This window comes from Panulirus ornatus, chromosome 12, assembly GCF_036320965.1.
Source record: "Panulirus ornatus isolate Po-2019 chromosome 12, ASM3632096v1, whole genome shotgun sequence".
In the NCBI taxonomy this organism is placed as follows: Eukaryota; Metazoa; Arthropoda; class Malacostraca; order Decapoda; family Palinuridae; genus Panulirus; species Panulirus ornatus.
In genome coordinates this window covers 36,878,051-36,899,809 of record NC_092235.1, presented here as the reverse complement: position 1 = coordinate 36,899,809, position 21,759 = coordinate 36,878,051, and the positions used below count along the sequence as shown (strand labels likewise).

Below are 21,759 nucleotides of genomic sequence, written 5' to 3'. Positions count from 1 at the left end.
CCATTTCAATACACCCTCTTTGTACTCTAACTTTCATTTTTCAAGTATAGTAACCAAAACACAATCTTTAAGATTGGAATGCACTATTGAGCTGTATATAGTAATGATAATTTCTCAAAACATAAATCATAAAGTCCTTTCAATGAATCCAAGAATTTTGTTAGCCTTTTTTGCTGCTTCTGTGCATTGCTTGCTTTGCTCTACTTCACTAGAGATCATTACACCTACATCCTTTTCCTAACTGAACTTTTGTACCTCCATAGAATTCATGTTGTAGCTTGCCTTTTCCTTTTTAATACCAATATGTAAAATTTTGCACTTATGAATATCAAACGGGGGGCCAGAAATCCTCCCCTCCTTGTATTTTTTTAACTTTCTAAAATGGGAAACAGAAGAAGGAGTCACGCGGGGAGAGCTCATCCTCCTCGAAGGCTCAGATTGGGGTGCCTAAATGTGTGTGGATGTAACCAAGATGTGAAAAAAGGAGAGATAGGTAGTATGTTTGAGGAAAGGAACCTGGATGTTTTGGCTCTGAGTGAAACGAAGCTCAAGGGTGAAGGGGAAGAGTGATTTGGGAATGTCTTGGGAGTAAAGTCAGGGGTTAGTGAGAGGACAAGAGCAAGGGAAGGAGTAGCACTACTCCTGAAACAGGAGTTGTGGGAGTATGTGATAGAATGTAAGAAAGTAAATTCTCGATTAATATGGGTAAAACTGAAAGTTGATGGAGAGAGATGGGTGATTATTGGTGCATATGCACCTGGGCATGAGAAGAAAGATCATGAGAGGCAAGTGTTTTGGGAGCAGCTGAATGAGTGTGTTAGTGGTTTTGATGCACGAGACCGGGTTATAGTGATGGGTGATTTGAATGCAAAGGTGAGTAATGTGGCAGTTGAGGGAATAATTGGTATACATGGGGTGTTCAGTGTTGTAAATGGAAATGGTGAAGAGCTTGTAGATTTATGTGCTGAAAAAGGACTGATGATTGGGAATACCTGGTTTAAAAAGCGAGATATACATAAGTATACTTATGTAAGTAGGAGAGATGGCCAGAGAGCGTTATTGGATTACGTGTTAATAGACAGACGCGCGAAAGAAAGACTTTTGGATGTTAATGTGCTGAGAGGTGCAACTGGAGGGATGTCTGATCATTATCTTGTGGAGGCTAAGGTGAAGATTTGTATGGGTTTTCAGGAAAAAAGAGTGAATGTTGGGGTGAAGAGGGTGGTGAGAGTAAGTGAGCCTGGGAAGGAGACTTGTGTGAGGAAGTACCAGGAGAGACTGAGTACAGAATGGAAAAAGGTGAGAACAATGGAAGTAAGGGGAGTGGGGGAGGAATGGGATGTATTTAGGGAATCAGTGATGGATTGCGCAAAAGATGCTTGTGGCATGAGAAGAGTGGGAGGTGGGTTGATTAGAAAGGGTAGTGAGTGGTGGGATGAAGAAGTAAGAGTATTAGTGAAAGAGAAGAGAGAGGCATTTGGACGATTTTTGCAGGGAAAAAATGCAATTGAGTGGGAGACGTATAAAAGAAAGAGACAGGAGGTCAAGAGAAAGGTGCAAGAGGTGAAAAAAAGGGCAAATGAGAGTTGGGGTGAGAGAGTATCATTAAATTTTAGGGAGAATAAAAAGATGTTCTGGAAGGAGTTAAATAAAGTGCGTAAGACAAGGGAGCAAATGGGAACTTCAGTGAAGGGCGCAAATGGGGAGGTGATAACAAGTAGTGGTGATGTGAGAAGGAGATGGAGTGAGTATTTTGAAGGTTTGTTGAATGTGTTTGATGATAGAGTGGCAGATATAGGGTGTTTTGGTCGAGGTGGTGTGCAAAGTGAGAGGGTTAGGGAAAATGATTTGGTAAACAGAGAAGAGGTAGTAAAAGCTTTGCGGAAGATGAAAGCCGGCAAGGCAGCAGGTTTGGATGGTATTGCAGTGGAATTTATTAAAAAAGGGGATGACTGTATTGTTGACAGGTTGGTAAGGTTATTTAATGTATGTATGACTCACGGTGAGGTGCCTGAGGATTGGCGGAATGCGTGCATAGTGCCATTGTACAAAGGCAAAGGGGATAAGAGTGCTCAAATTACAGAGGTATAAGTTTGTTGAGTATTCCTGGTAAATTATATGGGAGGGTATTGATTGAGAGGGTGAAGGCATGTACAGAGCATCAGATTGGGGAAGAGCAGTGTGGTTTCAGAAGTGGTAGAGGATGTGTGGATCAGGTGTTTGCTTTGAAGAATGTATGTGAGAAATACTTAGAAAAGCAAATGGATTTGTATGTAGCATTTATGGATCTGGAGAAGGCATATGATAGAGTTGGTAGAGATGCTCTGTGGAAGGTATTAAGAATATATGGTGTGGGAGGCAAGTTGTTAGAAGCAGTGAAAAGTTTTTATCGAGGATATAAGGCATGTGTACGTGTAGGAAGAGAGGAAAGTGATTGGTTCTCAGTGAATGTAGGTTTGCGGCAGGGGTGTGTATGTCTCCATGGTTGTTTAATTTGTTTATGGATGGGGTTGTTAGGGAGGTAAATGCAAGAGTTTTGGAAAGAGGGGCAAGTATGAAGTCTGTTGGGGATGAGAGAGCTTGGGAAGTGAGTCAGTTGTTGTTCGCTGATGATACAGCGCTGGTGGCTGATTCATGTGAGAAACTGCAGAAGCTGGTGACTGAGTTTGGTAAAGTGTGTGAAAGAAGAAAGTTAAGAGTAAATGTGAATAAGAGCAAGGTTATTAGGTACAGTAGGGTTGAGGGTCAAGTCAATTGGGAGGTGAGTTTGAATGGAGAAAAACTGGAGGAAGTGAAGTGTTTTAGATATCTGGGAGTGGATCTGGCAGCGGATGGAACCATGGAAGCGGAAGTGGATCATAGGGTGGGGGAGGGGGCGAAAATTCTGGGAACCTTGAAGAATGTGTGGAAGTCGAGAACATTATCTCGGAAAGCAAAAATGGGTATGTTTGAAGGAATAGTGGTTCCAACAATGTTGTATGGTTGCAAGGCGTGGGCTATGGATAGAGTTGTGCGCAGGAGGATGGATGTGCTGGAAATGAGATGTTTGAGGACAATGTGTGGTGTGAGGTGGTTTGATCGAGTAAGTAACGTAAGGGTAAGAGAGATGTGTGGAAATAAAAAGAGCGTGGTTGAGAGAGCAGAAGAGGGTGTTTTGAAATGGTTTGGGCACATGGAGAGAATGAGTGAGGAAAGATTGACCAAGAGGATATATGTGTCGGAGGTGGAGGGAACGAGGAGAAGAGGGAGACCAAATTGGAGGTGGAAAGATGGAGTGAAAAAGATTTTGTGTGATCGGGGCCTGAACATGCAGGAGGGTGAAAGGAGGGCAAGGAATAGAGTGAATTGGAGCGATGTGGTATACCGGGGTTGACATGCTGTCAGTGGATTGAATCAGGGCATATGAAGCGTCTGGGGTAAACCATGGAAAGCTGTGTAGGTATGTATATTTGCGTGTGTGGACGTATGTATATACATGTGTATGGGGGTGGGTTGGGCCATTTCTTTTGTCTGTTTCCTTGCGCTACCTCGCAAACGCGGGAGACAGCAAAAAAAAAAAAAAAAAAAAAAGAATATCAAAATATATCTGTCACTAGTTAGCCTAGTCCATGAGTTGTCTATGTCAATATAAAGCTACAGATGTTCAGTTTCTGTTGTATCTATTTCCCAACTTAGTATCATCTATAAATTTAGAGATCTTATGGTGAAACCATTATCAATATCATTAATATAAATGAGGAACAGAACCAGTCCCAAGAATGATCCCTGTGGCACACCACTTGTTATGTCAAATCATTCAGAGGCTAGACCATTAATCACTAAGCGTTGTTTATGGTCAGTCAGCCAATTTCCTAACCAACAAAGTACAACCCCAATGTTATATACTTTACAAAAACAGATGTTCACAATAGTAACTACTTTACGAAATCATTCACATATCACAAATCTCTTAGTCCCAAACATTTTGGCTGTCAGATATTCTAACAGTGCATATCAGAAGAGAAAAGTAATGACATGCAATTTCAAGTGGAGAAATCAAATGTATTGGGCATAAGGAAAGCTAACAAAACAAAATAAGAAACTAAATGGAGTGGGGATAGGGGAGAAAGAATACTTCCCACGCATTCCTCACGTGTCGTAGAAGGCGACTAAAGGGGATGGGAGCGGGGAACTGCAAACCCTCCCCTCCTTGTATTTTAACTTTCTAAAAGAGGAAACAGAAGAAGGAGTCACGCAGGGAGTGCTCATCCTCCTCGAAGGCTCACAATGGGGTGTCTATTTGGGTGTGGATTTAACCAAGATGAGAAAAAAGGAGAGAAAGGTAGTATGTTTGAGGAAAGGAACCTGGATGTTTTGGCTCTGGGTGAAACGAAGTTCAAGGGTAAAGGGGAAGAGTGGTTTTGGAATGTCTTGGGAGTAAAGTCAAGGGTTAGTGAGATACCAAGAGCAAGGCAAGGAGTAGCACTACTCCTGAAACAGGAGTGGTGGGAGTATGTGATTGAGTATAAGAAAGTAAACTCTAGATTGATATGGGTAAAACTGAAAGTGGATGGAGAGAGATGGGTGATTATTGGTGCATATGCACCTGGTCATGAGAAGAAAGATCATGAGAGGCAAATGTTTTGGGAGCAGCTGAGTGAATGTGTTAGTAGTTTTGATGCACGAGACCAGGTTATAGTTATGGGTGATTCGAATGCAAAGGTGAGTAATGTGGCAGTTGAGGGAATAATTGGTGTGCATGGGGTGTTCAGGGTTGCAAATGGAAATGGTGAAGAGCTTGTAGATTTATGAGCTGAAAATGAACTGGTGATTGGGAATACCTGGTTTAAAAAGAGAGATATAAATAAGTATACGTATGTAAGTAGGAGAGATGGCCAGAAAGTGTTATTGGATTACGTTTTAATTGATAGGCGCACGAGAGACTTTTGGATGTTAATAAGCTGAGAGGTGCAACTGGGGGGATGTCTGATCATTATCTTGTGGGGGCGAAGGTGAAGACTTGTAGAGGTTTTCAGAAAAGAAGAGAGAATGTTCGGGTGAAAAGAGTGGTGAGAGTAAGTGAGCTTGGGAAGGAGACGTGTGAGGAGGTTGTGAGGTACCAGGAGAGACTGAGTACAGAATGGAAAAAGGAGAGAAACAAAGGACATAAGGGGAGTGGGGGAGGAATGGGATGTATTTAAGGAAGCAATGATGGCTTGTGCAAAAGATGCTTGTGGCATGAGAAGCGTGGGAGGTGGGCAGATTAGAAAGGGTAGTGAGTGGTGGGATGAAGTAGTAAGAGTATTAGTGAAAGAGAAGAGAGAGACATTTGGACGATTTTTGCAGGGAAAAAATGCAAATGAGTGGGAGATGTATAAAAGAAAGAGGCAGGAGGGTAAGAGAAAGGTGCTAGAGGTAAAAAAGAGGGCAAATGAGAGTTGGGTTGAGAGACTATCATTAAATTTTAGGGAGAATAAAAAGATGTTTTGGAAGGAGGTAAACAAAGTGTGTAAGACAAGGGAACAAATGGGAACTTCAGTGAAGGGGGCTAATGGGGAGGTGATAACAAGTAGTGGTGATGTGAGAAGGAGATGGAGTGAGTATTTTGAAGGTTTGTTGAATGTGTTTGATGACAGAGAGGCAGATATAGGGTGCTTTGGTCGAGGTGGTGTGCAAAGTGAGAGGGTTAGGGAAAATGATTTGGTAAACAGAGAAGAGGTAGTAGTAAAAGCTTTGAAGAAGATGAAAGCTGGCAGGGCAACGGGTTTGGATGATACTGCAGTGGTAAGGTTATTTAATGTATGTATGACTCATGGTGACATACCTGAGGATTGGCGAAATGCTTGCATAGTGCCATTGTACAAAGGCAAAGGGGATGAAAGTGAGTGCTCAAATTACAGAGGTATAAGTTTGTTGAGTATTCCTGGGAAATTATATGGGAGGGTATTGATTGAAGGGGTGAAGGCATGTACAGAGCATCAGATTGGGGAAGAGCAGTGTGGCTTCAGAAGTGGTAGAGGTTGTGTGGATCAGGTGTTTGCTTTGAAGAATGTGTGTGAGAAACGCTTAGAAAAGCAAATGGATTTGTATGTAGCATTTATGGACTTGGAGAAGGCATATGATAGAGTTGATAGAGATGCTCTGTGGAAGGTATTAAGAATATATGGCATGGGAGGCAAGTTGTTAGAAGCAGCGAAAGGTTTTTATTGAGGAAGTAAGGCATGTGTACGTGTAGGAAGAGAGGAAAGTTCTCAGTCAATGTAGGTTTGCGGCAGGGGTGTGTGATCTCTCCATGGTTGTTTAATTTGTTTATGGATGGGGTTGTTAGGGAGGTGAATGCAAGAGTTTTGGAAAGAGGGGCAGGTATGCAGTCTGTTGTGGATAAGAGAGCTTGGGAAGTGAGTCAGTTGTTGTTTGCTGATGATACAGCGCTGGTGGCTGATTCATGTGAGAAACTGCAGAAGCTGGTGACTGAGTTTGGTAAAGTGTGTGAAAGAAGAAGGCTGAGAGTAAATGCGAATAAGAGCAAGGTTATTAGGTACAGTAGAGTTGGGGGACAAGTAAACTGGGAGGTAAGTTTGAATGGAGAAAAATTGGAGGAAGTGAAGTGTTTTAGATATCTGGGAGTAGATTTGGCAGCGGATGGAACCATGGAAGCAGAAGTGAATCATGGGGTGGGGGAGGGGGCAAAAGTTCTGGGAGCGTTGAAGAATGTTTGGAAGTCAAGAACATTATCTTGGAAAGCAAAAATGGGTATGTTCGAAGGAATAGTGTTCCAACAATGTTATATAGTTGCGAGGCGTGGGCTATGGATAGAGTTGTGCGCAGGAGGGTGAATGTGCTGGAAATGAGATGTTTCAGGACAAGATGTGGTGTGAGGTGGTTTGATCAGGTAAGTAATAATAGGGTAAGAGAGATGTGTGGTAATAAAAAGAGTGTGATTGAGACAGCAGAAGAGTGTGTTTTGAAATGGTTTGGTCACATGCAGAGAATGAGTGAGGAAAGATTTACCAAGAGGATATATGTCTCAGAGGTGGAGGGAACGAGGAGAAGTGGGAGACCAAACTGGAGGTGGAAGGATGGAGTGAAAAAGATTTTGAGTGATCGGGGCCTGAACATGCAGGAGGGTGAAAGGCATGCAAGGAATAGAGTGAATTGGAACGATGTGGTATATTGGGGTCAACGTGCTGTCAATGGATTGAACCAGGGCATGTGAAGCATCTGGGGTAAACCGTGGAAAGTTCTGTGGGGCCCAGATGTGGAAAGGGAGCTGTGGTTTTGGTGCATTATTACATGACAGCTAGAGACTGAGTGTGAACGAATGTGGCCTTTGTTGTCTTTTCCTGGCGCTACCTCGTGCACATGAGGGGGGAGGGAGCTGTTATTTCATGTGTGGCGGGGTGGCGATGGGAATGAATAAAGGCGGACAGTATGAACTATGTATATATGTATATGTCTGTGTGTGTATATATATGTATACGTTGAGATGTATAGGTATGTATATTTGCATGGGTGGACATGTAAGTATATACATGTGTATGTGGGTGGGTTGGGCCATTTTTTCGTCTGTTTCCTTGTGCTACCTCGCAAACACGGCAGACAGCAACAAAGCAAATAAATATTATAAAACATAAATTCACAAAACACTACATGAAAAGGAATTTGATTTGTCATTAGAGAATTAAAACCAAGATAACATAACAAATAAAGTACTTGGCTTTACATCTAGCATAAATAAATCTAATCTCTTGAAAGGTGTAAAACCAGGAAGCTTAGATAAAGGGATTGAATAAACAAGGTATAAGTAAGGGATGTTAGTCAAGTAATTATAAAGGACCTCACAACATTTGTCTTTGCCATCACAAATGTAAATTTTACCATAACACTGGAAAATATTAAAATAAGTTGCTAAGTAATATAGATTTTGTAAAGATTTAAGGAAATTTCAATGACTGAATACATAAATCACTACTGCATCACTGTAAATAGGAGGTGCTTTGAATGGACCAAAAGGCATACTAAAGTTTCCTCTCATTCTAAAGCTATCTGCTGTGAATCATTTTGAAAACTATATAATCTACATACAGATGAAGAATTAAATTTTACTTATCATGTGAGATACTAGTGGAAAAGGGAAATCATTCTAAATTTACATTCAGAACATTTATTAACATAACTTACACATCAAATATACAGACTAAACCAAATGGGATGGAATGCCAAAATATAAACAAACATTAATGGAATGTAATGCCAAAATATAAACTTAAAGTATAAACACCATTCTACATGAAATCCTAATAATGAGCAGTAATGGAAAAAAGGGGGGCAGACTTAAAACAGCTATATCTCTACCGGTGACATTAATAAATTCTACAATATCTTTGCAATCAACAATACATCAGTCCAGTTGCAATGTTAAAACAACCAACACTCAATAACCCTGTTTCCTCTATTATGGCTCTATACCACCATTAATCATAAAAGTAAATACAGCAGTAAATGAATTGAGAAGAAAAAGAGCACTATCACAATCATTTGTGATATACAAAATATACATGGAAATTGGCTTTCCAAGCTGTGTTACCACTTCACTGCTTTACTGTTCAATAAAAGATAGAATGGCTGAGATTTAAGAAGCATATTAATAATATTAATATTGGATGGAAGTTTCTTGTCTTCAGAAAATAAATTAATTTCATATGGTTCAGAACCCTTCCTTAACAATGTTAATATCCTTCATCTAAGCCTTTATGGATGACTGAGGAATAAGTATGACCTGTTCTGGAAAATATTTCATCTCTCAGATTATGGAATCTGTGCCATTACAAAATTCCTGCTTCACTCCCTCAAGACTATCAGATCTTTTTAGTCAAGTGAAATATCATATGGTCTTGCATCTTTGCTGACACTCCATCATCTTGTCATGGTGATGTTCACCATGGCCAGTAACATGGTAAGTCTGTCTAGCCCTGTAGCAAAACCCTTGACCATAGTGACCTCTAGTGTGAACACATTCTCATCATTATGAACTGTCACATGCTTCACCATACTACTTCTATGGGAAAGGATCTTTTGGCCGTGTGAACACTCATAAAGCTATGATTTCCCTCTGCAAGAAGGTCTTTTGACTGTGAACATCCATATGGCTTTTTCCCTGAATGAATGCTCATGTGCTACACTAAATTACCCCTCCTAGAGAAGGTTTTTGACACTGTGAACATTCATAAGGCTTCTCTCTAGTATGAAGAGTCATGTGCATCACTATATTATTCATATGGGAAAAGCTCTTTAGGCATTCTGAATATCTAAATGGCTTTCCTAATGTATGAATATTTGTGTCCTGCATTAAAACATACCAATGGGAAAAGGACTTATGGAAATGTAGACATTCATATGTTTTTTCTCCTGTGTGAACTTTTATGTGCTGCCCTAATCTATTTCTTTGGGAGAAATTACTTTTGCATGTGAACATTCATATGGTTTCTCTCCTGTATGAATAATCATATGCTTCACTAAAGCATTCTTCTGGGGAATGTTTATTGGCACCTTAAACAATATGACTTCATTCCTGTTTCATCAATTCATGTGCTGCACTAAATTACCCTTCTTGAAGAAGGCCTTTTGACACTCTGAGCATCCATACTGCCTTTTTAGTGTGTGAACTTCCATATGCCTTTCAGGAGTGAAATATTGGAGAAAGCTTTTCTGACAGTCTGCACAAAGTTTCTTTGCTATTTCTGAAAGTGAAAGCACATTCCTTTCCATGATAAAACTCTTCAAAAACATCTTGCACAATCATAATCACTCTTTTGCCCTTCAGTCAACTGAATCTTGTAAAATAACAATACTGCAATCCAAAGCTGCAGTCCCTGATTGTCTAATGTTCAGTAAATGAACTTCTAAGATACAGAGAAAATATTACAGCAAGTGTGGTGTTTGTATGATAAGATTAGTCAACAGTGTGCTAGTCTCAATAAGCTACCTCAGGTCACCCAGGTTCAACAGTACTGAACTGCACTCACTCGAAAGTGGAGATGTGCCATCCCCAGCAAAGGCAGATAAGGTTCGGTCCTCTCACCCACATAATCAGAGACCACAGCCCACTCCTAGCACAATCAGTTCTGTAGTTTGCAATCTTTCATCCTCCAAACTAATATCATGTTCCTATTACTCATGCAAGGTAAAACCATGTGGTCTCCCTACAAGTACTTCTGGATGACTGCTTGCTTTCTTACATTCCCCAATCCAAAACTTATGCGTCTTAACCAGTGCAGACTATGACTCATATTTGTAGGGCAATTCTAGAAATCAGCAAGTGAACATTTTTACATTGTCCTGCATTTACCATTCAGAGATAATAAGTATTCACATCTCAGATTCTCTGTGCATGATATGACTTTTCAGAGTTCAAGCTGGAACTTATGACAGAGAATTACTTTGGAAATGGCAACAATTCATGAATAAAAGAAGCTTATTAATCAAGGTCATCTGACCACCATATGATAAGGAAATGACTTCTGAGAAAATATGCAAACTGAAAAATGCTTCAGTACATTTTCATTTTTGTTTTGTTAGCCGAGATGGTATGGGCAGCTGAATGCATTTTTCTAAACATTAACTTAGTTCCTTGTCCTAAAAGCATGCCACAAATGTTAGCATAATTTTGTTGAATATTAAGAAAATTTCAGTTTACTAAATATCAACTGTCGTCCTCCTCACTCACAGTGAAACCTTTTTCTCCAGATAATTTTGTATTTGTTTAAGTTATCAACATATCCTCTTTACTGTCACTTTACTCTGTCACTTTTGTTCTTTTTCCTTGTCATCGTACTGATGCTATATACTCTTACTGCTGTTGATGTTCCTCAGTTGCTCCTAATGTTGTCATGGCTTTAATTATCAATGAACAAATTTCATTGGTGAAGCTTCTAATTATTTTAGCTGAATATAAAACTTCTGTTTGTTGTTGTTGTAAAGCTCTCCCACCACAAATGTAATATTTCATTCTGTGGCAACTCATCAGTCAGGAAAGCTTGAAGGTATATATCACGCTCTTGCGCTGAACACCAGAAGCTGCCAATGATAGAGTAAACATTAGCATAAATTGGAAAGGTAATACAGATTACATCCTTGGCATCAAAAACTGCCAACAGGAAGATACAAGACTTTTACATAAGATACTCATGATTTAATGAGATGAGGCTGTCAACATCAAATGAAGACAACAGAACTCAGGTCATCAATACATGATGTCCACATGAGACAGGGTTAATATCCTTGATATCAGATACTACTGATACATAAAGAAATGATCCCTACCATCAAATATTAATGATATATGGAGATCAGATCTTTACATTTAAGTGTTGTAACACCAATATCAGATCCTTAACATAAGGTGTTAATGATGTATAGAGACCAGAACTATAACATAGTTTTTAAAGTATATCCAATTAAGAATCTTAATATCAAGACCGAAACTTTTTAAATCAGACCCTTATATGAGTATGCATTTAATACCTATCTGTACCTGTGGGGAGGGACATCTTCACTTAGGAAACCCAAATCTCTTGATTTTATCATTCAACATTTAAACTTCTGTATACTGTCTGCATTCTGTTTCATCACTTAGCTTATTTCATTCTTTATTCCATTCATCCCTAACTATGTAACAATGAAAGTACTCTTTTTATGTATTTCTTAAGAAGTTTCTCGATTAATTTCATGTTCTGACCTCTGGATGATTTTTGTCTGCATCTTTCAAAAAACAGCTTCCTGTCAACATTGTAACATATACGAGTATAAATATAAAGATTGTGACCAAGTATCAAAATTCTTTTCTCCATGGTAGGCAAATCTGTGCCTCTAAACTCTCACCATTACTCAGCTCGTTTCAGGCTCCCTCTTCATTGCCGTTCTCTGAACCTTCTCTATTTATTCTTTATTTTTCTTTAAGGGAGGAGACTAAACTTAAGCATATTCTAATTTAAGGCTGACCAAACTTGAGATGCATATTTTGATGCAGGTTGTAATACCCTTTTCATATCTGAGTGCTTTAAGGCAATTCTAATATTCAACTTGAAAAAGTCTGTCGCAACAATTCTGCTAACATGGGGTTCTAGCATTACATTGGGTGCTGTTACAGTTATCTTCCCTATTTACCCATAAATGTTATAGTTACCCATTATATCTTATTCAGTTTTCCTTGAGAAAGATGTACAGAAAGTGGAAGATGGCCAAGGTCGAGTCTCTCTCTCAGGAATGGCCATAAGAGGAAGATGTGATACAAAGCTGTTGGTAAATGTATAATGTAATCTGTACACGTCTCAGTCTTTTCAAACCCTTATGTTATATAACTGAGGCCAGTGAATTTGCCAGAGTGATGTTAAGTAAAGTAATATAGAGAGAGATCTATGCATCATGATAAATGCCATTATCTATGTTATGAGAAAGCCATGTTTATTTTGCTATCATAAATGTATTTTTATAGAGTCTTCTCTGTGTTTGGTATTTGACCAACTTGAGAAGAAGGGAGTAGTAGGTACAATTATGGCTGTCAGCTGTCAGATGTTAGTCAGATTGTGAGGGAATCTGTGTCTAGCCCAAATCTCTCTGTTAACAGAAGCCGTTATTTCAGAGTACGGGATGGATCTTGAACTGTGAAACCTACTGTCTGGGATGCTTAAACTGTGAAACCTGCTGTCTGGGATTGTGAACTGTGAAACCTGCCATCAGGGAGCTGAATATGTGGAAGCCTGCTGTCCAGGATATGAATAGGTGAAAACACAGTCCAGGGAGCTGAAATTGTGAAACCAAGTGTATGTAATTCAAGCTGGCCGAAGTGTTGTGGGTTAGTACTATACTTTGCTCTCTTGGAATATATGGGGAAGATTTCTCTAAACAAGTGTGTGCTCATACTTGTAAATATAGTGTGTTAAAACATGGCAGATAACGTTAAGAAGTTTACTGAAACCCAGGATATACATTTTCTGTACCAGTATAATAAAGATGAACTGAACCAGGTGGCAGTTAACTATGGAATTTCTCTGCTGACACATGTCAAAGGTGACATGCAGAGAGTTGGTGTCATTATCAATATTGAAGGAACCTCAAGATGTTGATAATAGGGAAAAAGTTGCAATGAAGAGATGAAGATTAGAATTTGAACTTAAGAAAATCCAAATAGAGGTAGAAAAAGATAGAATCCAGGCTGATAAACAAAACTTAGACAATTACAAATAGAAGAAAGGGCTGGTTCAGGAAGAAGAATTGGAGATAGAGATAATAGCATAAGTCAGTTATCTGAGTTTATAGAAAAAGAAGCTGAGGACTTCTTTATTCAGTCTGAAAAATTTGCAACTATTAAAGAATAGGATAAAATTGACTGGGCTATCTTGATGCATAGTAAATTTAAGGGTAAGGCTAGAGAGGCATATGCATGTCTTAGTTTAATGGGATCAGTAGATTACAAGGCTGTTAAGGAAGCAGTATCAAAAACTGTGGAAATGGATGCAGAAGCATACAGAAAATTTAGGGACGTCAAGAAAATAAGCGGACAAATTCATCTGGAGATGGCTAGAGACTGTGGTATGACATTTGACAGGTGGCTTACAACCTGAAATATATTATGAAATATGCACGAATAGAGTGATGAATGTGACAGATGCAACCAGGAAGGCTGACCAATTAGAATTAGCTAACAAATATTGTAAAAAAGAAATAACATGTAAACAAAGTATGATAAAATGGAGTAACAGACAGAATTATGACAAACCTTACAAATATCCACACTATTCAAATGTTCAACAGCCTAGTCAACATTACTATGTGGAAGGTTCACATAACTATGAGCCACAAAACAAAGCAGGAAATAGATTCCAAAGACATACACAATACAGGTATTCAAGACCTCAGTTTAGTCATAACCCTTATGTTAGTAGACAGGAGAGACCACCAATGAAATGTTTGGGATTTGGAGAATTTGGTCATGGTAAATATCAGTGTCAAAAATCACTAAAGACTATAGAATTAAATGTTGCTTGGGAACAGAAACATGATGTTAGTGAGGTAAGAAGCAATGAGTATAACGTGGGTAAACCACAGTGTGCAATCTATGAGCCATATATTACTGAAAGAAAGGTTGGAATTAAAGGTAGTCCTGAGAAGAAAATTTTTATATTGAGGGACACTAGGGTAAGTCTCTAGAATTTAATTCTGAGACGTATTAGAGTGGATAAAGGAGTCTTATTCAAGGGAAAAAAATAAATGTAAAAGGGTTATGGTTTAGCAAGCCTATCCCACTATATTATATAAATCTTGAGAGTGGATTTGCGAGTGGCCATGTAAAGGTTGGGATATGTGAGGAATTTCCTATGCCTGGAAGACACATGCTGTTGGGGAATAATTTGACTGACAAATTAGTCCCAGAGCCTATTATGAGCAGTAATCCATCTGATGTAGATACTATTGTAAAGGTGAACCACATGACAGATAAAACTGTAGAGAATCAGACTGATAGTATTGTACAGTGTAGTGAAATTGTTTATCCAGCTTGTGTTGTGACCAGGTCAATGTTAAAGAGAAGAGAAGTTGATTATGATTTAAGTGAATTATTCAATGAAAAGTATGTAGCTAGAAATAATACAAAAGAAACTGGAAATGAGAAGAGCACTGTGGAATTACAAATTGATGTATTTCCACATTTTGTTGTAGGCAAGGAAGAGTTGACAAAGTTACAGAAGGGTGATGAGAGTTTGAAAGAATGTTGGAGTGAAGCTGCTAGAAATGGGAATGAGTGATGTGTAGTTGGATTTTGTGTACAAAATGGTGTGTTAATGAGAAAATGGAGGCCTGCTTATGTTCCAGCATCTGATCACTGGGAGGTCAAAAAGCAAATTGTAGTTCCAAAGAATTATAGGGTACATGTAATTGCTCTGTTTCATAGCTCTTGTTTGTCTGGCATTAGGGAGTTAGGAAGACAAATGATAGAACATCATCTTATTTTTATTGGCCAAATATGAAAAATGATGTGTCCCAGTATTGTAAGACTTGTGAATTATGTAAGAGAGTAGGTAAACCCAACCAGACTATAAAGCAGCACCACTGCAGCCAATTCCTGCTTTTGTAAACCTTTTAACAAAATTGTGATTGATTGTGTAGGTCCTCTACCTAAAACATGTAAATGAAATTGGTATTTATTAACAATATTGTGTGCATCTACCAGGTTTCCAGAAGCAGTACCATTACGTAGCATACATTCTAGAAGTATTGTAAGAGAGTTAGTGAAATATTTTTCCTAGGTGAGTATGCCTGAAATTATACAGTCACACCAGGGATGAAATAAACTTCAGGAATGTTCAAGAAAATGTTAAAGGGGTTACATATAACACATAAGATTTCAAGTGCTCATCATCCACAGAGCCAAGGAGTTGCGGAGCGATTCCATCAGACTTTGAAAGATACTTTGAGAATGTATTGTGAGGACTTGTCAGTAGACTGGGACAAGGGTCTGCCTTTAGCATTGTTTGCCATTAGAGATTCAGTACACAAGTCTATAGGCTTTAGTTCATTTGAGATAGTGTATGGACATGAAATAAGAGGTCCATTGAGTATGATGAAAGAGAAATTGTTAGGGAAGAGTGATTCTCCTGGATTATTGAAGTATGTATCAGATTTTAAAAGCAGATTGTGTAGAGCTTGAGAGATTGCTGCAGAAAATTTGGAAGGGTGTCAAGAAGATATGAAGGTATGGCATGACAGAAAATCTAGAAGAATAGAGTTCAGACCAGGTGATCGAGTGTTGATATTATTGCCTCAGACAGGATTGCTCTGAGAGCAAGGTTTTATGGTCCCTGGGTTATTGAGAGGAGAGTGGATTTGAACTACATTGTGAATACTCCAGAAAGATGCAAGCAAGCCAATTGTGTCACATAAACATGATAGAAACTTTTTTTTTTTTCTTTCGACTTTGTCGCTGTCTCCCGCATTTGCGAGGTAGCGCAAGGAAACAGACGAAAGAAATGGCCCAACCCACCCCCATACACATGTATATACATACGTCCACACACGCAAATATACATACCTACACAGCTTTCCATGGTTTACCCCAGACGCTTCACATGCCCTGATTCAATCCACTGACAGCACGTCAACCCCGGTATACCACATCGATCCAATTCACTCTATTCCTTGCCCTCCTTTCACCCTCCTGCATGTTCAGGCCCCGATCACTCAAAATCTTTTTCACTCCATCTTTCCACCTCCAATTTGGTCTCCCACTTCTCCTCGTTCCCTCCACCTCTGACACATATATCCTCTTGGTCAATCTTTCCTCACTCATTCTCTCCATGTGCCCAAACCATTTCAAAACACCCTCTTCTGCTCTCTCAACCACGCTCTTTTTATTTCCACACATTTCTCTTACCCTTACATTACTTACTCGATCAAACCACCTCACACCACACATCGTCCTCAAACATCTCATTTCCAGCACATCCACCATCCTGCGCACAACTCTATCCATAGCCCACGCCTCGCAACCATACAACATTGTTGGAACCACTATTCCTTCAAACATACCCATTTTTGCTTTCTGAGATAATTTCTCGACTTCCACACATTCTGCAAGGCTCCCACAATTTTCACTCCCTCCCCACCCTATCATTCACTTCCGCTTCCATGGTTCCATCCGCTGCCAGATCCACTCCCAGATATCTAAAACACTTTACTTCCTCCAGTTTTTCTCCATTCAAACTTACCTCCTAACTGACTTGACCCTCAACCCTACTGTACCTAATAACCTTGCTCTTATTCACATTTACTCTTAACTTTCTTCTTTCACACACTTTACCAAACTTAGTCACCAGCTTCTGCAGTTTCTCACATGAATCAGCCACAAGCGCTGTATCATCAGCGAACAACAACTGACTCACTTCCCAAGCTCTCTCATCCACAACAGACTTCATTCTTGCCCCTATTTCCAAAACTCTTGCATTCACCCCCCTAACAACACCATCCATAAACAAATTAAACAACCATGGAGACATCACACACCCCTACCGCAAACCAACATTCACTGAGAACCAATCACTTTCCTCTCTTCCTACATGTACACATGCCTTACATCCTCGATAAAAACTTTTCACTGCTTCTAACAACTTGCCTCCCACACCATATATTCTTAATACCTGCCACAGAGCATCTCTATCAACTCTATCATATGCCTTCTCCAGATCCATAAATGCTACATACAAATCCATTTGCTTTTCTAAGTATTTCTCACATACATTCTTCAAAGCAAACACCTGATCCACACATCCTCTACCACTTCTGAAACCACACTGCTCTTCCCCAATCTGATGCTCTGTACATGCCTTCACCCTCTCAATCAATACCCTCCCATATAATTTACCAGGAATACTCAACAAACTTATACCTCTGTAATTTGAGCACTCACTCTTATCCCCTTTGCCTTTGTACAATGGCACTATGCACGCATTCCGCCAATCCTCAGGCACCTCACCATGAGTCATCCATACATTAAATATCCTTACCAACCAGTCAATAATACAGTCATCCCCTTTTTTAATAAATTCCACTGCAATACCATCCAAACCTGCTGCCTTGCCGGCTTTCATCTTCCACAAAGCTTTTACTACCTCTTCTCTGTTTACCAAATCATTTTCCCCAACCCTCTCACTTTGCACACCACCTCGACCAAGACACCCTTCATCTGCCACTCTATCATCAAACACATTCAACAAACCTTCAAAATACTCACTCCATCTCCTTCTCACATCACCACTACTTGTTATCACCTCCCCATTAGCGCCCTTCACTGAAGTTCCCATTTGCTCCCTTGTCTTACGCACTTTATTTACCTCCTTCCAGAACATCTTTTTATTCTCCCTAAAATTTAATGATACTCTCTCACCCCAACTCTCATTTGCCCTCTTTTTCACCTCTTGCACCTTTCTCTTGACCTCCTGTCTCTTTCTTTTATACATCTCCCACTCAATTTCATTATTTCCCTGCAAAAATCGTCCAAATGCCTCTCTCTTCTCTTTCACTAATAATCTTACTTCTTCATCCCACCACTCACTACCCTTTCTAATCAACCCACCTCCCACGCTTCTCATGCCACAAGAATCTTTTGCGCAATCCATCACTGATTCCCTAAATACATCCCATTCCTCCCCCACTCCCCTTACTTCCATTGTTCTCGCCTTTTTCCATTCTGTACTCAGTCTCTCCTGGTACTTCCTCACACAAGTCTCCTTCCCAAGCTCACTTACTCTCACCACCCTCTTCACCCCAACACTCACTCTTCTTTTCTGAAAACCCATACAAATCTTCACCTTAGCCTCCACAAGATTTCTGGGTATGGCTGGATATTATCATAGATTTTGAAAAAAATTTTCAATCCTTGCTTTACCATTAACCAACTTATTGTCAAAGAAATTCAAATTTGTATGGAGTGATCGATGTGATGAAGCCTTGAAACAGATACTTGTATGTACATCCATACTTTCTACCACAAATAATGATAGACCATTTAAATTGTACATAGATGCAAGTGATTTTGGGGTTGGTGGAGTCTGAATGCAGGAGAAAGATGATATTGATTTTCCAATTTGTTATTTTTCAAAGAAGTTTCTGTTCTATCAGGAATACTATAGTACTAATGAAAAGGAAACATTAGCCTTGACTTTAAGTTTGGATCATTTTGATGTATATTTGAGAGGAGTAGGTAAGCCGATCCAAGTGTTTACAGATCATAATCCCTTGGTATTTCTACATGAGATGAAAAATGTCAACCAACGTTTAACAAGGTGGAGCCTTTTGTTACAAGATTATAATTTGATTATTAAGCATATACGAGGAAAGGATAACGTTATAGCTGATGTATTGTCTCATATACCAATTAGTCATGAGTCAACTAGTGGCTGACTCATGCCTCTGTTGGGAGGGGGATGTCACAGTTATCTCCCCTATTTGAGAAATTGTACAGAAAGTGGAAGATGGCCAAGGTCGAATCTCTCTCTCAAGAATGGCCATAAGAGGAAGATGTGATACAAAGCTGTTGGTAAATGTATAATGAATCTGTACACGTCTCAGTCATTTCAAACCCTTATGTTATATAATTGAGGCCAGTGAATTTGCCAAAGTGATGTTAAGTAAAGTAATATAGAGAGAGATCTATGTATCTCGATAAATGATATTATTCATGTTACGAGAGCCATGTTTATTTTACTATTATAAATATATTTTTATAGATTTCTATCTGTGTTTGGTATTTGACCAACTTGAGAAGAAGGGAGTAGTAGGTACAATTACGGCCGTCAGCTATCAGGAGATGTAAGCCACAGTGTGAGGGAATCTGTGTCTAGCCCAAATCCCTCTGTTAACAGAAGCCGTTACTTTAGAGTTATCCGTTTTAATGGGCCTATGGTCTGATTTTACACCCTTTAATGTGTAAGGGGTGGAGGCAGAACATAACAGTACATCAACAACCTAAAAGTCCTTCTCACAGCCACATTTACAAAGCTTGTTACTTGCTAGATTATATCTATAACATGACTCTCTTTTATCACGTCCTAGGGCTATGCTTCATCAACCATGTTAGTAGACCAATTCTGAAGCTTGTCTAAGTCTCTTTGTAAGTTGATGCAATTCTCATCATTCCCTAAAGCTCTCACAAACATATAATTTCTACAATTATATTTAGAAAATAATCCACTCTCTCTGGCAAGTCACAAATGTATGTGTTTAATGTCATTCAAGCACTAACAACACCTATACAAATATGAATGAAAAAAAATGCCAAAGAAAGGATTTCTAAGTTAATGATACCACTTTTAAAAAGTTTCCAACAGAAACATCCTGGTTACCTCTTAAATGAGTGATATACCTATTAACACTATACTTTGTCGCTGTCTCCCACATTAGCAAGGTAACTCAAGGAAACAGACGAAAGAATGACCAAACCCACCCACATACATGCCCACACACGCACATATACATACCTATACTTTTCAACGTATACACGCATATACATGCAAAGATATATACATACATACACATGTACATATTCATACTTGCTGCCCTCATCCATTCCCGTCGCCACCCCGCCACACATGCATGCAAGGTAGCGCTAGGAAAAGACAAGGGCCACATCTGTTCATACTCAGTCTCTAGCTGTAATGTGTAATGCACCTAAACCACAGCTCCCTTTCCACATCCAGGCCCCTCAAAACTTTCCATGGTTTACCCTAGACGCTTCACATGCCCTGGTTCAATCTAATGACAGCTTGTCAACCCCGGTATACCACATCATTCAAATTCACTCTATTCCTTGCACGCCTTTCACCCTCCTGTATGTTCAGGCCCCAATCACTCAAAATCTTTTTCACTCCATCCTTCCACCTCCAATTTGGTTACCCACTTCTCCTCATTCCCTCCACCTACGACACATATATCCTCTATGTCAATCTTTCCTCACTCATTCTCTCCCTGAGACCAAACCATTTCAATACACCCTCTTCTGTTCTCTAAACCACACTCTTTTTATTACCACACATCTCTCTTATCCTTTCATTACTTACTCAATCAAACCACCTCACACCACATATTGTCCTCAAACATCTCATTTCCAATACATCCACCCTCCTCCGCACAACCCTATCTACAGCCCACGCCTCGCAATCATATAACATTGTTGGAACCACTTTGCCTTCAAACATACCCATTTTTGCTCTCCAACATAATATTCTCGCCTTCCACACATTCTTCAATGCTCCCAGAACCTTCGTCCCCTCCCCCACTCTGTGACTCATTTCCGCTTGCATGGTTTCATCCATTGCTAAATCCACTCCCAGTTATCTAAAACACTTCACTTCCTCCAGTTTTCTCCATTCAAACTTACCTCCCAGTTGACTTGTCCCTTAACCCTACTGTTCCTCATAACCTTGCTCTCATTCGCATTTAATCTTAGCTTTTTTCTTTCACACACTTTACCAAACTCAGTCACCAGCTTCTGCAGTTTCTCACCCGAATCAGCCACTAGGGCTATATCATCAGCGAACAACAACTGACTCACTTCCCAAGCCCTCTCATCCACAACAGACAGCATACTTGCCCCTCTCCAAAACTCTTGCATTCACATCCCTAACAACCCCATCCATACACAAATTAAACAACCATGGAGACATCATGCACCCTTGCCGCAAACCAACATTCACTGGGAGCCAATCACTTTCCTCTCTTCCTACTCGTACACATGCCTTACATCCTTGATAAAAACTTTTCACTGCTTCCAGTAACTTGCCTCCCACACCATATACTCTTAATACCTTCCACAGAGCATCTCTATCAACTCTTATCATATGCCTTCTCCAGATCCATAAATGCTACATACAAGTAATATGGGAAATAATTACATCACACAAGCATATTCATCACTCATAAACAATTATCATTAAAAGCAATTACCATTCATCAAAATTTATGGTATGTCTATATTCTATTTCGATGAGGTTTTAGAAGTAGCAGAGGATGTGTGGATCAAGTGCTTGTGTTGAAGAATAAGCATGAGAAATACTTAGAGAAACAGAGTGGTTTGTGCAAGGCATATTTGGATCTGGAAAAAGCATATGTGGGGTTCATAGAGAAGCCTTGTAGAAGGTGTTACAAATATATAGTGCAGGAGGAAAGATATCACAGCTATCTATCTACCTATATCTCTGATGCCCGTTCCCTCCATGAACTCCTATCAAGGGG

At 39.5% G+C, this 21,759-nt stretch overlaps 2 long non-coding RNA genes across 2 annotated transcripts in view; both read right to left on the bottom strand.

Moving 5' to 3' along the window:
- LOC139752016 (uncharacterized) overlaps positions 1–21,759 on the bottom strand; it is a 135,745-nt gene that overhangs the window by 53,766 nt on the left and 60,220 nt on the right. The window lies entirely within an intron of this gene.
- The window catches only part of LOC139752015 (uncharacterized), a 73,470-nt gene continuing 59,838 nt past the window's right edge, over positions 8,128–21,759 (bottom strand). The window contains exon 2 of the long non-coding RNA XR_011713464.1: positions 8,128–11,055. This is a non-coding gene — a long non-coding RNA (uncharacterized lncRNA). The remainder of the gene's footprint in view (positions 11,056–21,759) is intronic.